Genomic DNA, 15958 nt, shown 5'->3' with positions numbered 1-15958 from the left:
TCGAGATAAGTCTTAACTCCATGGAACTCTGATTAATAATGTAAAACAAGATACTTTCAGAAAGAACAAAAATTTCATTAACAAGTGGAAAGCATGGTCATGGGCTCTCCCATCTCACCTATATTAGTAAATTCTATATGATCAGCTTTAAATAAGAAACAATGATTTTTAGCATATTTTCACATCCTCACTACCAGTTATGTTTTTATAACATGACTACGAAACATTATAAAACTACAGTACAATTACTGCCATGGGCTGGCTTGTGTTAGATACTCAGAGCCCTCTACAGAACCAAACATGCCACTATTATAAACTACTTCAAGTCTTCAATAACTAGGAAGCAAGAGAGAGAAATTATTCAGGATGAAATCTGATCTCACACTAGGTGATGAAAAATTAAAACAAACAATCCACAGGTCGAAAAGCATGATGCTACCTACTCAAAGCAAATATATTGTCTACAAATGATGTAGATAATACATTTGCTATCTAGCACTTTTCCATATCAAAGTTTCTAAACAACATTAACAGCATACAACAGGGAATTAAATTACAGTGGGGGGGGATAGAAGCTAATGGAATAATGTTGTTCCTTGATTGCTTTCTGACAGCTTAAGCATTTCTGTGTACAGGAAACTAGCAATTACTAGTAAGATATATTAATAAATATCATCCAGAATGCTCAAATTAGGCATTAAAACTCCAGCATATAGAGCCATCATCAGGATAGCCGCCTCATGATTTGCAATACCAAATTCCAACAAAAAGATTGTCGTAAATGGATGTGCCGCTCCTTCGATGGCAAACACAGGAATATGATCGACCTGATATTAATAGACCAGAAATGGAGAACCTCAGTTCAACAGTGCAGATCATTCCAAGGAGCTGATATTGATTCGGACCACAGCTTAGCAATTGCGAATATAAAACTGAAACAGAAGTACAAAGGAAAAAGCTAGAGACATCTCAAAACTAAATGAAGACAGGCTAAGAACAGCATATCAGAACATATTGGAAACTAAACTTAAGATCCCAAGTGAAAAACAAAATATAAATACAAGAGCAGAACGACTGACTACAGTGCTAAAAAAAACAGTAGAGGAAGTAATTCCTGAAAGAGAAAAGATCAACAAGAAATGATAACTCAGGAACAACTAAAATTGGTACAAGAGAAAAGAGAACTGAAACTTAAAAGAGATAATTCAGAGGCAGCAGATGAGTTATACCGTCAAAAATGCAATGAAGTACGGAAAGCGGCAAGATATGATAAAGCCAAATGGTTGAAGGACCAGTACAAAGACACTGAACAGTACTATGGAGAACACAAAACTAGAGAGGTCTACAAACTTATAAGAAATGTCAATAGGAAGTGGCAAACAAGATCAGCAGCAGTCAAAGATGAAAGTGGTAAAGTATTGATGGACAAGATAGAAATCATACACAGATGGACAATATATTGCAGTGAACTATATAAAAATCAACTAAATGATACTGCAACAGAAGTAATCAAAGAACTAAAAGCAATCTCTCCACCAGCAGAGATCTTTGAAAATGACATCTTGGAAGAGGTGAATAAGACTATAAAACATCTCAAGAATAACAAGAGTCCTGAAAATGATAACATAATAGGTGAGATGCTAATGGGGGAGAATCAGTTGTAAAAGAAATACATAAGCTATGTAATGAAATATGGAGATCAGGATATGCTCCCGAAGAGTGGAAAAAATCGGTCTTGGTTGTTCTTCATGAGAAAGGCAGTGCTTTAGAATGCACCAATTACAGAACTATTGCATTCATGAATCATCTTGGCAAAGCTGATGAAAATACTAACAGAACGCCTGAAGGGGCATATGGAAGCACATCTTCCTGATGAGCAAGCCGGATTTCGACAAGATCGAAGTACAGTGTAACAAATACTCGCACTAAGACTAATAGCAGAAAAAGCTTGAAGAAAGAACAAAAAAATATATTGCTGTTTCATGGACTTCCAAAAAGCATTTGATAATATTGACCAAAATATAACATGGGATGTCTTGGAATCCTATGGTGTGGACAATAAATTGATCCGCCTGCTGAAAGATATAAACAGCCAAGCACAAGCAAAAATCAGAATAGCAAGTGAGACTGGAGATTGGTTTGCCACTAGTCAAGGCACAAGACAAGGGGGACCCAATATCACCAATCATCTTCATCACACATCTGGGAAGAACACTAGATAAGATTAAAGAAGAAGGTGGAGGCATTTCAATAAATGGCATGAGAATAAACTACCTCTGCTTTGCAGATGACATCATCATGATTGAAGAAGATGCAGCAAGGCTGGAACAGACATTGCAAACACTATACACAGAAGGAAAAAGATATGGACTAAATGTCAACTTTGAAAAAAACTAAAACAACGATATTCGGACAACAGGAGTTACTGAACAGAGTTACGAAAGACAGATTTCAACTGGAAAATGTGGAACGCTTCACATATTCTGGATGCCACATGACGCATGACTTGGACCACAAAAAAGAGATAAAAATTAGAATAGCCAGAGCAACAACTATTTTAAAAGCCATGGACAAAATAGGGAAGAGCCGAGCTATAAAGATGCAAACTAAACTGCACATTGTAGAAACCGTATCTTCAGTAGCATGCTCTATGGATGCGAGGCCTGGGTACTCCTGAGAGAATCTGAAAGGAGGATAATGGCATTTGAGAAGAAGTGCTATAGAAAGATCTTGAGAATAAGCTGGATACAGAAAGTGAACAATGAGGAAATCTACAGACGAATATAACCAAAAGAAAATCTGATCCAGAAAATAATCAAAAGGAAACTACATCTATTTGGCCATATATGTAGAATGAATGATGAGAGAAAATTAAAAACGTTGCTGTTTGGAATGATTAAAGGAAAGAAACAAATGAGGAAGACCAAACAGAGACTGGGGCGATGACATCATCAAATGGTGCGGAAACTCTATACACAAACCGAGTCATCTTGCACAAAATAGAATGCAATGGAAGAATCATATCAAGATGGCAGCAGACACCTATGGGCACTGGACCCATGGTTGATGATGATATAGAAATCTGATCCAGAAAATAATCAAAAGGAAACTACATCTATTTGGCCATATATGTAGAATGAATGATGAGAGAAAATTAAAAACGTTGCTGTTTGGAATGATTGAAAGAAAGAAACAAATGAGGAAGACCAAACAGAGACTGGGGCGATGACATCATCAAATGGTGCGGAAACTCTATACACAAACCGAGTCATCTTGCACAAAATAGAATGCAATGGAAGAATCATATCAAGATGGCAGCAGACACCTATGGGCACTGGACCCATGGTTGATGATGATATAGAGCCAACATTTGCTCTTCTGATGCACAACTTTAATAGGAAGCATTAATGCATTATCTCAAATTTTACCTTAAATGGTTGCTCTCCGATTTCAAAATATTCTACAAATATATATATATAAAAGCTACTACAGAAAACATTCACTGTGTTTGAATCCCCTATATGAAACACATAGTATAGATACTTAGATGCTGATTACCACTCATGTTTTTGTTTAAATAAGGAAAGCTAACTCAGTTAACTTTTTAGTTATTAGCCAACATCTCACTTTCATCGCTAAGGCACTTTTTCCATAGGTACAAGGTTATGAGATATTAATGTGTATGCAGGCACAAAAGCAAGAAGGTAAACACGGGCAGAGTTAAAAGTGGTGCGACTCTACAGTCCTGCACTCTCTATAACATGGTGAGGGGACCTTATTGTTCTGATAGCCTGAGATTTTTACTAGCATGATGCAGCTGTATTTTTTTGAGGTTGTTTTGAAATCTGATTTGTGGTAGATAATCCAAACACAGTTTCTCAGTTTATGATTCCATCTGTATTTTCCCACTAGATCTAATGATCTGTGTCAATGTCGCAGAGTAAATCCAGACAAATAATAGTGTAGTTATTGGATATACTTTTATGTGGTTATCTGTTTTTGTTTTTATCTGTCAAAGCATAAAATACATCCTCATAAAATGTAATTTGAAACTCAATTTTCTCCAATTAAAAAGTTGTTTTTCATTCACAGTAGACAAATAATGGCATGAATCACTATGCGCACTAACAAAATTTCATGCTTTTTCTCCTGTTATCAACAGATTGACAGATATTTCAAAAATGTGATGAAAAGAATCGCTCACACACACATAATTCACCAGGGAAAAATTATTCAGAGACCAAGAGAAATGGAATGGAACAGTATCCTACATGAAATGGCATTTCTTTACTACAGATAAGGCAGAACAACAACAGGACATACCCAGAAAAGACCTGGGTTTGATTCTTGTCATGATGAGAAGAATCTTTATATAGGTGTTTGTTTGGGGGAGAAAAAAAAGTTAGTCTATCTCATGTGGATATAGCATTCTTTCCTCCACCTGGTAATCTGAGAGTTTTTCCTCCCACAAAAGAGGCAAACTAGCCTGATAAGCATGCAATTAACAGGCAAAAGCATACTTGGTTGGTTGGTGGTTCTGGATTTAGTTGAAGCAACTAAGGCTAAGAGGCCTGTGTATTATGTCTATAAATTGTGTCTGTTTTTTTGGCCAGTTTGTCTGTTTTATGGGGTGAAGAACCGGTTTCTGGGAGGAAAAATTCTAACCATCTCCATACTTGCCTTCATTTGAAAGGCACTGATAAAGGTTCTTTATGTTCTAGATGAGATTTGAATCTAGGTCTTTCCAACCAAAGGGCATCCTCAACACTGACCAGTGTAGTTGGTACCAAATAGTGGATTGCAGTAGTGTAGGATAGAGCAGCTTCCTGCAGTGAATATTGGGACTTTATGGAGGTGTCATATAGTAATCTATCATTGCTCCAATGCTGCTCATTCCTAACATAATCTGCAAAGAAACATTTCAAGTTTTTTGAAATTGAGCTAATTAAATATTTTCTGTATAAAAGAAAGAAAAAATACAACTTGTTTCTATATCCATTAGGTAAAGGTTTTTATTATATATGTTAAAATAATTGCAGATAAGGATATCCTAGATGTGTGGAGTAATTACTTTGAAAAACTGTTAAACAAAACAAGCAGCAAGAGAACCATACTAGAACAGATATTTTTCTGAAATTTTCATGTTACTCTTCGAAGTAGACATTAGTACTTATAGCACATTTGCTCATTTTCTAAAAGAGGCATCCCTAGTATTAAACCACTGGCATTTTACTGTGGTTAAATTAAGACATGAAAAGTATATGTTCAAACACATATTGAAAACAAAATGATATGAAAGAAGTAATTTTTGACATACCTTTGGAGGATGCTCATGTTTGCTTTAATTTTTGATGAAACAACATTGGGAAATATAAAATCGGTAAAAATATAAACAGAACTCTTAAAACAATAATGAGCTATAAAATGACTTCAAAAACCACCAATTAGATTACAAATGCATGGAGCTTTTTTTTCAGAAGGGAACAGAGGAAAGAAAAAATATATAAAAATATGGAAATTAAACAGAGGAATACTTACAGTGGTGACTTGGTGGGTTCATATGAAGGATAAACAACTGAAATTAAACTAAAGATAAGCATAAAAATGTGCCTTTAACAGTGTGTGAACCATTTCGACACGAGTTATCTTCAGGGCTCAAGGGAATAAAGGTGAGGGCTATATCATATTGGCTTCTTTATGGATGCATTGAATTTTCAGAGTTATTCCTTATTGGTGGAAATCTGATTAACCTGCATGTGGTGGAGCTTCCAAATTTCTGAAATCATGTAGGGGCAGTGGATATTTATGGAATGCCTATCACACTTTATGGATATGGTTTCTGAAATTCTTAACACTGTCTCGTTATTTTGTATGTCAATTATGATAGCTTTTCCAATGTTCGAGCACATGGATTGCAATTTCAGCTTTTCTGGTATTTGATTTTTATTCTTCTTGTTACTTATATTCGGGAATGGGTATGTTACAGTCGCTACAGTCGTAGTCTCGACCATACCAATCTGATTATCTAGTCTGTGCAGGTGACTATGCAATCATGTTGACAAAGAAATTTGTATACCAGTTTGTGGTATTCCAATATTTTCTTATATGAATGAAGTTTGATGGGTTTTAAGAGAGTGGCCAATTTGTGATTGGTAAATACACTGACTACAAATTTGTGAAAACTAATTTGTAGTCAGTGTGTTTAAATGTGTACTTAAATGCTTTGTAAATATTATGGGCGTATGGCAGTTTTATGATTTTATGTGATAGAAAATTTTCTTTGATTGTAGGACTGGTTAAAGGAATTTTGGCTGTTTGGATAGCATAATTTATTAATTGCATTCGGTAATTTTGGCTTTTTAAAAATGTGTACTAATTTTTTAATCTCCTTATTAAAATAATATGTTTGAATGTATACCATTCATATTATTATTAGTAGTACGGGCTACTCCAAGGGAGGCCCTAACATCATGTCAAGAACAACTATTCAACATTCACACAGTATCTATCATACTTCGCCTTGAACTCATTTACAGTCATGGCACCCGCAACAGACTCTGGCAGCTTATTCCACTCATTCACCACTCTCCAAGTAAAAAACCTAGCTTTTTTTTACTAAACACCATTGTTAACCACACTCTTGCTCAGCTTCCATGGATGGCCCCTAGTCCTCCCACCACCAGTCCTATTCTCAAAAATATCTTCTGAATTAATCTCATAGAAACCCTTCAGTAGTTTGAATGTCTCAATCATATCACCCCTTTTCCACCTATCAACCAATTTCTGCAACCCACAAATCTTCAACCTGTTCTCATAAGGTTCATTCCATAGACCTACTATCATCTTGGTCACTCGTCTCTGGATCCTCTCCACCTCCTCCCCATCAAGAAGAAACCCTGGCGCCCATATCTGGGCACAGTAGTTTAGATGGGGTCTTATGAAGGCTCAATACAGAGGAACAATAACTTGTTTGTCTCTGCTTGTTAAAGTATTTTTCAGCAACCAAGTGATTTCATGAGCTGATTTAGCCACTTTTGTGATGTGCCCCCTAAACTTCAACTCCCTATCCACCAACATTCTCAAATCCCTGGCCTCGTCAATCTCCTGGAGTACAGTTCCACCAATGTGGTATACTGCTGCTAATCTTTTCGTCCCAAAATGCATAACCTTACATTTTGCCGCATTAAAATGACATCCATTCTCCTTAGCCCAGCCCTCCAAACTATCCAAATCATCCTGCAAAATTTCGATATCCTGTGCATTCACTATTGCTCTACCCAACTTTGCATCATCAGCAAACAAATGAACAGCTCTTCTCAAATCCTTTCCTATATCGTTAATGAACAAATTAAACAGTAGTGATCCAAGAACAGAACACTGCAGCACACCACTAATCACAGGCCGTCTTTTATACTCTACTCCTGAATAAACTACTCTCTGATATCTCTCCACCAACCACCCTCCTATCCATCACACCAACCCTATATCCATTCCCATATGCTGCAGTTTACTGATTACAATTCCATGAGGTATCCTGTCAAAGGCATTAGCAAGGTCCAGTAGGATCACTGTAAACCGATTATCCTTATCCAGTTCAGCTGTCACTGTGTTATAAAACATGAGGTAAAGTTACTGAGGCATGATCTACCCTTCACAAAATCATGCTGTCCCCCATATCACATTTTCATCTATCCATTCCTGTATTCTCCTCTTGACTATTTTCACCAAGACCTTGACAATAATTCCTGATATTCTGATCGGTCGGTAATTTTTAACAGCAGTCTTGGAACCTCCTTTATGCAGTGGAACTATTTTCCCCTCTTTCCACCCCCTCAGGACTAACCCAGACCCGAGACTCAAATTAAACAAAATGATCAAGGGCACTGACAATTCTTTAGCTGCTTCATGTACGACACGAGCTAGTATACTATCCAATCTCACAGATGTACTGACATTGAGGTTTTGTAATAGACTATTCACCTCCACTTCATTCACTACCATTTCCGTATAAGCTGTTGGTTCTTCCATTTCTGCAATGTCACCACTTGGATGATATGCTCTTGCAAAGTGCTCACTCAGTAATTCTACTATATCAACTGATTCGGTTACCTCCCTACCATCGGCATTCTTTAAAATCAATCTGCCGTATACATTTTTTCTTTTACTTGTAACATATCAAAAAACTGTTTGGGATTCTCTTTAGCCTGCATGGCTAATGTTCTTTCATAATCTGCTTTTGCTTTTTTCTTACCATTTAATCCCTACTTGATTTATTATTCGGACTCTAGGTATACAGTCAGCCATTGCCTCCTGCAAACACTTCTTAACAGCCTTCCATGTACTATCAGCATCCAGCCCTTGCAGTTTTACTGTTTTTTTTTTTTTTTTTGTTTTTTTTTTTTTAACTTAGATGGCACCTCATTCGGATTAGAGTCTAGTGTTGCATGCTGCAATTACTTATATTATCCCCACTGTTACACTAGATTGTGGTTGTCTCGCATTTGTAACAAACTTTGTTTGTGTGCTCTGAAAATGCTGGATATAATACCAGCAAAATATTAGCCTTTTAAGTTAATAAATAATTATTTTCTAATCAATCTGTGTTTGCATCAATACCGTTTAAATCCAATTCAACATGGATTTGGAATTTGTATAGAGTTAGCAGCTGTGAAGTGGTGTCTTGCGCAAAGAAATACACCATGTTTTTGGTGGCTGCTGAAGATATAGTCGAAATGTAGTTGTGCCAAGAAAGATCGGCAGTGCAGGTCAGTTCAACAGGAGAAATCTGATTGTGTTTGAATATCTCAGTATTACTGAAGACAAAGAGATTCTTTCTTGTGAGAGATCAGACTGAATTGAGTTTTGGTGGCATTGAAGTTTACAATGTTGTTCTTGCCCACTGGGATATAGCTAGGAGATCTGAGTTCAGGTCACTGGTCATAGTAGATCTAAATAGAACTGAGAGAGAGAGAGAGCTGTGCTGATATTCTAATATTTGAGTACTACAAGGTTTATTGAATGAAAATAAACAAGGTGATCAGCATTGATCATGAGCTATAGGACAGAAAAGAAGGCTCACTAGTATGGTAAGGAAAGCTAAATCACATTATGAGAGAAAACTAGTAAGCAGACCAAAGTAAATCCAAAAAGGTTTTTTTTTTTTTTTGTTTTTTTTTTTGCTATGTAGCAAATATAAGAAAGAATGGTTATGAAAGGATATCTTTCCTCAGTGCTGATGGTTAGAAGGGAAAGATTAAGAAAGAAAGAAAAATCCTTAGCTGACCCATGGTACTAATATAATATACTTCACAACTTTTCATAAATGGAAGTCCCATAAAAAATATAATAATAAAGACTACTGTTGATGATGTACCCTATATATAGAAAGACGACACATGATTTGTGAGCATTTAAGCAGAGATCTAATTCAGTGCTCATTAATGTGAGATTCTCTTCTTTGAAATAAATAAACAGAGTGCCATGTACTCCAGTGGAGGAAAGCTATTGAAATAAATTCAGGAAATACAATGAAACAACATAAAATTATTACAAAAAACAAGACTGACAAGTAAAGTAAATCAATAAACCAGTAATAAATTGGATTCCATTTTCTGAAAGGATAATGCTGTTACAACTTAAGGGAAACCCCATTAACATAAATATCATCCAAGCTTATGCACCTACAGCTGACAAAAGTGAAGATGATGTTGAAGAGTTTTATGAACACCTAAAAGAGGTTAAAAACCTAACAAAGAAACATGATATAAACATAGTGATGGGTGACTTCAATGCAAAAGTGGGAAGAGGGGGTGATGGAGAAATTGTTGGCGAACATGGCTTAGGCACCAGAAACGACAGAGGAGATTGCCTAGTCCAGTTCTGTCAGGAAGAAGATCTAACAATAGCAAATACCTGGTTTAAACTTCCAACCAGAAGATTATACACTTGGAAATCGCCTCAAGATAACCAACATAATATTGTCAGAAATCAAATTGATTATATACTGATAAATAAAAGATTCCACAGTAGTATAAAGAGTGCAAAGACTTATCCTGGAGCAGATATCTCATCAGACCACAATCCCATAGTTGCAGATGTACGTCTTAGATTAAAATCAGCTAAAAAATCACAAAAGAAGAAAAAGGAAATTGATGTAGAAAAACTGAAAGACCCGAACATAAATAAAAGTGCCAAGACACAGCTTAACCTGCAATTACAACAGATTAACATAGAAGAAAATAAAAGTGTGGAATCTCTTTGGAATAGCTTAAAGAATGCCATCGTAACAACAAGTATTGAAGAAGTAGGTTATGTGAATAATATAAAACAACAGGAATGGATGACAGATGAGATTCTTTCTCTTATTGATACAAGAAGAATGTACAAAAACAAAGACCTTGCCAGGTATACAGAGACACATAACATCATCAAGAAAAAAATAAAAGAAGCCAAGGAAAATTGGATGAAAAATTTATGTACTGAAATTGAACTCCTTCAGAAGAAACATGATAATTTCAATCTGTATAAGAAAATCAACAAAATTTCTGGAAAACTGAGGAAAAAGCAAATAGTGTCTCTAAGAGACGAAAATGGAAAAATAGTTCTAGAAGAAGAGAATAAATCACAGATTTGGATAAAATATGTAACAGAACTTTTCAATGATACTAGACAGAAGCCTATAAATATAAAAGATAACATTCAAGGACCAGCAAACATGAAATGCGAAATAGAGAATGCTATACGAACAAGTAAAACAGGAAAAGCCAGTGGACCAGATGGTGTGCAAACAGAATTTTTAAAATTAATAGAACCAGATAACATCAAACTTCTTGAAAAACTATTTAATAAAATATATGAAAGTGATGAATTTCCATCAGATTGGCTCAAATCTACATTTATCACTGTCCCAAAGAAACCCAAAGCGAATTCCTGTGGTGACTTCCGAATTATTAGTCTAATGAGCCAAACATTAAAAATATTTTTGAAAGTAATTCAGAATCGTATTTATAGAAAAAGTGAAGAAACTAAGTGAAACACAATTTGGCTTTTGGAATGGTTTTGGTACTAGAGAGGCCCTTTTCTGTACCCAAATATTGATACAAAAATGCATAGAAAAACAGAAATCTGTCTTTATGTGTTTCATAGATTTTGAAAAAGCATTCGACAAAGTCAGACACACTAACTTAATAGAAGTCCTTCAACAAATAAGGCTAGACGAACAAGACATAAGACTAATAACAAATCTGTATTGGAATCAGTCAGCTACCGTTCAATTAGACAACATTACCACCAGTGATATTAACATCAAAAGAGAAGTGACACAAGGGTGTGTGCTTTCACCACTCCTGTTCAACATATATGCAGAGGTAATCTTTAAAAAAGCATTGGAAGAATGTTCAGAGGGAATCACAATAAATGGAAAGATTGTTAACAACCTTTGATATACAGATGACACCGTGCTAATTGCAGATAATATTATGGTTCTCCAAAAACTCATTGACAGAGTATACATAGAAAGCCAAAGAATGGGAATAAATATAAACATCAATAAGACAAAATACATCATCATCAGCAAACATCCAGCCTCATCAATGAAACTGACACTCAGTAGGAAAAATATTGATCAAGTGTCAAGATATAAATATCTTGGTTGCTAGCTTAATGAACGGTGGGATCCAGAAATAGATATAAAGACAAGGATTGAAGTTGCACGGCAGTCCTTCATGAAAACGAGAACACTATTATGCAATAAAGACCTAAACATGGAAGTCAGATGCCGAATGCTGAAATGCTACGTGTGGTCTATTCTGCTCTATGGAGTTGAAACATGGACATTGAAGGCGACAACCATCAAGAAAATCGAAGACTTTGAGATGTGGCTATACAGAAGAATGCTAAAGATATCATGGACAGAAAAAATTACCAATGAAGATGTCTTAAAATCCATTGGCAAAGCTAAACATCTTGTACAAATAATCAAGAAACAAAAAACATCATATCTTGGCCACATCATGAGAAACAGCAAATACCAACTTCTATAAACTATTTTGATAGGAAGAATTGGTGGCAAAGGAACTAGAGGAAGAAAAAGAATATCATGGTTTGACAACATCAAGACGTGGACAGGAAAGAGCAGTGCACAACTGCTTAGATTAGCACAAGAGCGCAGTTTGTTCGCCAAGATGGTCGCTGACCTTCGATAGAAGATAGCACAATAAGAAGAAGAAGACAAGTAAAGAAAAAGACTGCAATTATTTATTACATCAAAATAACTAAAACCACGAGGGAAGTGCATTTGTTAACCATGTCTTTTGGGGCTAGTTTCTCTTTCGCAGGAGGAAAAAAAAGTTACTCCACTCCATTTAAAATCAGCTAATTCAAATTCAGTTTATAGAACAGATAGTGATAGTCCCAAAGAATAAGGAGCTAATCACACTACATACAGACTATGGCAGCAGTGCCACAATACACAATTTTTTTTTTTTTAATTTGTGTCCTAAATTTAGGACATAAATAAAAAAATGCACTAAGATCGCAAAATGCAGATTTCCATATCATAAAAATAAAGTGTATATATATATATATATATATATATATATATATATATATATATATATATATATATATATATATATATATAAAGAGAAAGTGACTATAAGAAATGTTTCAATTATCGTAATGTTATAAAAGTTTTATATCAAAATTAAGCTCCATAGCTCAGTCGGTATGGACTTCGGTTGAGAAAACCTGGATTCAAATCCTGTCTAGGAAACGAAGAAGCTTTATCAGCGTTTTATATATATATCCCTAGCAAAGTAGCGCTAGTATCCACCAGCAATTAGGTTGAGGGCAGAAGATATCAAAAGGAACTTGGAAATGCATATCATAACACAATTTTTTACGATTTAAACTCTTTCTAAGATTTTCTTTACTAACAGCACCAAGTCAACAAACGATTTCAAAAGTTAAATAACTGGCAAACACAAAAATACAATAAATTTGTAGCAATTATAACATGTGTTACTGCAGTGGCTATCTGCAAATTTTTAATTTGCTTATTTATTTTGATTCTAAGTGTAAAGGCGAAACGAGAAGGTCACATTATTCGAGTAGGAAATAAAAATAAGGCTAAATGCCATTTTTTTAAACTGTATCACAGTTAAAATATAAATTAACAGTACAAAAACACTAACGATAAATTCGGGAATATAACTGCATTATAAAGCAGGCAGCACTAAAGATACATTCTGGAAATAAAATACCTAGGAACGTGTACCGACACGATCATCACAACACCTGCAATACAAACACACGGTTCGCTGACAGAAATCAAGCATAATTACAGCTGTTACTCCTTATCTAATTTCCGATTTTACTAGCAATGCCAAAATTCCCATGCTGTTCTCTTTGGAGCCGCTTACAGTGTAAATAATGATTTCCCCCCCCCCTCCTCCTCTCTAGTTTTGAATACCCCTAACTCTTCACGCAGTTTATATATATAATTTTTTACTGACACACTACGGCAACAGAAAATAATAATTTTAAACTTAACAAAATAATTTCTAAAATTAGTCGCAATTACAAAACTACAACTCAACTGCATATCAGTATACCAACAACAACAAAAAAGAACCATAACACCTTTTATTTTTATTATTATTAGTAGTAGTATCTCGGGCAAACTCCAATGAGTCGACATACTCATCGAGGGAGGCCCTAACATTATGTAAAGAACAACTACTCGACATTCACACAGTATCTATCATACCTCGTCTTGAAATCATTCACAGTCATAGCACCCACAACAGATTCTGGCAGCTTATTCCACTCATTCACCACTCTCCAAGTAAAAAACCTAGCTCTAATGCTGACCACATTCTTGCCCAGCTTCCATGTATGGCCCCTGGTCCTCCCACCACCAGTCCTATTCTCAAAAATATCTTCTGGATTAATCTTATAGAAACGCTTCAGTAATTTGAATGTCTCAATCATATCACCTCTTTTTCGCCTATCAACCAATTTTTGCAACCCACAAATCTTCAACCTGTTCTCATAAGGTTCATTCCATAGACCTGCTATCATCTTGGTCACTCGTCTCTGGATCCTCTCCACCTCCTTCCCATCAAGAAGAAACCCTGGTGCCCATATCTAGGCACAGTAGTCTAGATGAGATCTTATCAAGGCTCGATACAAAGGAACAATAACTTGTTTGTCTCTGCTTGTTAAAGTATTTTTCAGCAACCAAGTGATTTGATGAGCTGATTTAGCCCCTTTTGCGATGTGCCCCTAAACTTCAACTCCCTATCCACCAACATTCCCAAATCCCTGGCCTCGTCAATCTCCTGGAGTACAGTTCCACCAATGTGGTATACTGCTGCTAATCTTTTCACCCCAAAATGCATAACCTTACATTTTACCACATTAAATTGACATCCATTTTCCTTAGCCCAATCCTCCAAACTATCCAAATCATCTTGCAAAATTTTGACATCCTGTGCACTCACTATTGCCCTGCCCAACTTTGCATCATCAGCAAACAAGTGAACACCTCCTCTCAGATCCTTTCCTATATCGTTAATGAACAAATTGAAAAGTAGTGGTGCTTTTATTTAACAAATAACAATGCAATTCCTTAGCTAACTTTTTGAAGACTGAGGACAGTCAATTACACTCTTAGCCGTCACTACAGTTTTTTCCTACAGAATTTCTGAAGGAAAAAACTGTAGAAAAGTTCGACTAACTTTCGAACCAGCTGAAGAAAAAGTCCTCAAAGATGTTCCTCTAGTCGGCTACCAGAATCAGATTTATAATGGTCTTTCTTCTGGTAATCAAGTACAATGCAAGCAAATGTCATTTCCACAGGACTACACTCAAACAGAGGTATCTGACATAAATAACCGTCATAAGCAATAAAATTTCCGTCTCTCTCATCAGGATTATTGTTAGAGTATATGCTATCCCTAGGCAAGCACTATTTGCAATCCCCAAATTCATGAAAATATGTAAAATTAACAACAAAAAAAAAAGCCTGTATTTTATAGTTCAGATACAATTTTGCTGGTTTTTGATGCTCTCCAACTTGCCGTTCCTAGGCATTGCCTTGATTATTAGTGAATTATAGCCATCCATGCTCTGGATCACTGTAATCGATTTATCGATTTCGTTTCTCTAAAACATAAAATGTCATTATTTCTTAAAATATTACTTGAATTTAAAATAATATTAGATTGCTTAATGAACCATCTGCCTATTTATTGTTGCCTGTTTCATGCAGATTTAGTTACTTGATATTGATTGCATTTTTAAATATATATATTTTTTGCAGGAACTGTTCATCAGGATTGTCATATAAATCTTCACTCCTCGAAATTTGTCAAAGCACGGCTATTCAATAGTTCCACTTCACTTTTTGCATCTACTACTGTTCTTGGAAGTCTTCCATCCTGTGCGTGTTCTGAAAAGGTCTATAGGTCTTTAAATACAATGTCAACTAGTACCTTCTTTCTTCTCAACCTTCGGTTCAGCTATGGTAAATGTAGTATACGTTGAAAATTTCTTCAAGACAGGATTCATCACCATCATCCGCTCCATCCACCTAAAACTGCTTCAGGCTATGATGAACAATCGCTTTCCACTCAAATTTATATGCAAACAAGTTATTTAAACTCCTGTAAGGGTTCAGACTACTTTTTAAAAAATTTCTTCCTATTTTTAAAATATGATAACAATTCTTCTCTGATCACCTGACTGGTTTACATTTCAGTCCGTGATGTTTTATTTATTGTTCTCAAACACTTGTTTTCAAAGCCTGTCAATTTTTGCTCTTTCCTTCTGTATAATAACCAAAGTTTCTGCATGCCACTTCTCTCATAAAGAACTGCAGAGAACACCATTGACTATATACTTTGATTTTAAGTTATTCGCAGAGATGTGTATTTTTCCATATATTTGATTTGTA

At 35.4% G+C, this 15958-nt stretch overlaps 1 protein-coding gene across 2 annotated transcripts in view; it reads right to left on the bottom strand.

The window, feature by feature from the left end:
* LOC150102374 (zinc carboxypeptidase-like) overlaps positions 1-13435 on the bottom strand; it is a 49126-nt gene extending 35691 nt beyond the window's left edge. The window contains exon 1 of one of the 2 annotated variants that reach the window (XM_090398977.1): positions 13194-13435. The gene's annotated coding sequence lies outside the window, so the exon portion shown is untranslated. The remainder of the gene's footprint in view (positions 1-13193) is intronic. The other variant, XM_090398976.1, reaches the window with a different exon arrangement.
* Positions 13436-15958: the final 2523 nt, after the last annotated feature.

This window comes from Typopeltis vanoorti, chromosome 10 (assembly GCF_054136105.1).
Source record: "Typopeltis vanoorti isolate ZY-2024b chromosome 10, IOZ_Tvanoo_1.0, whole genome shotgun sequence".
NCBI lineage: Eukaryota > Metazoa > Arthropoda > Arachnida > Uropygi > Thelyphonidae > Typopeltis > Typopeltis vanoorti.
Note: the sequence above shows the minus strand (reverse complement) of the source record. Positions and strands in the feature narration are given on the sequence as shown.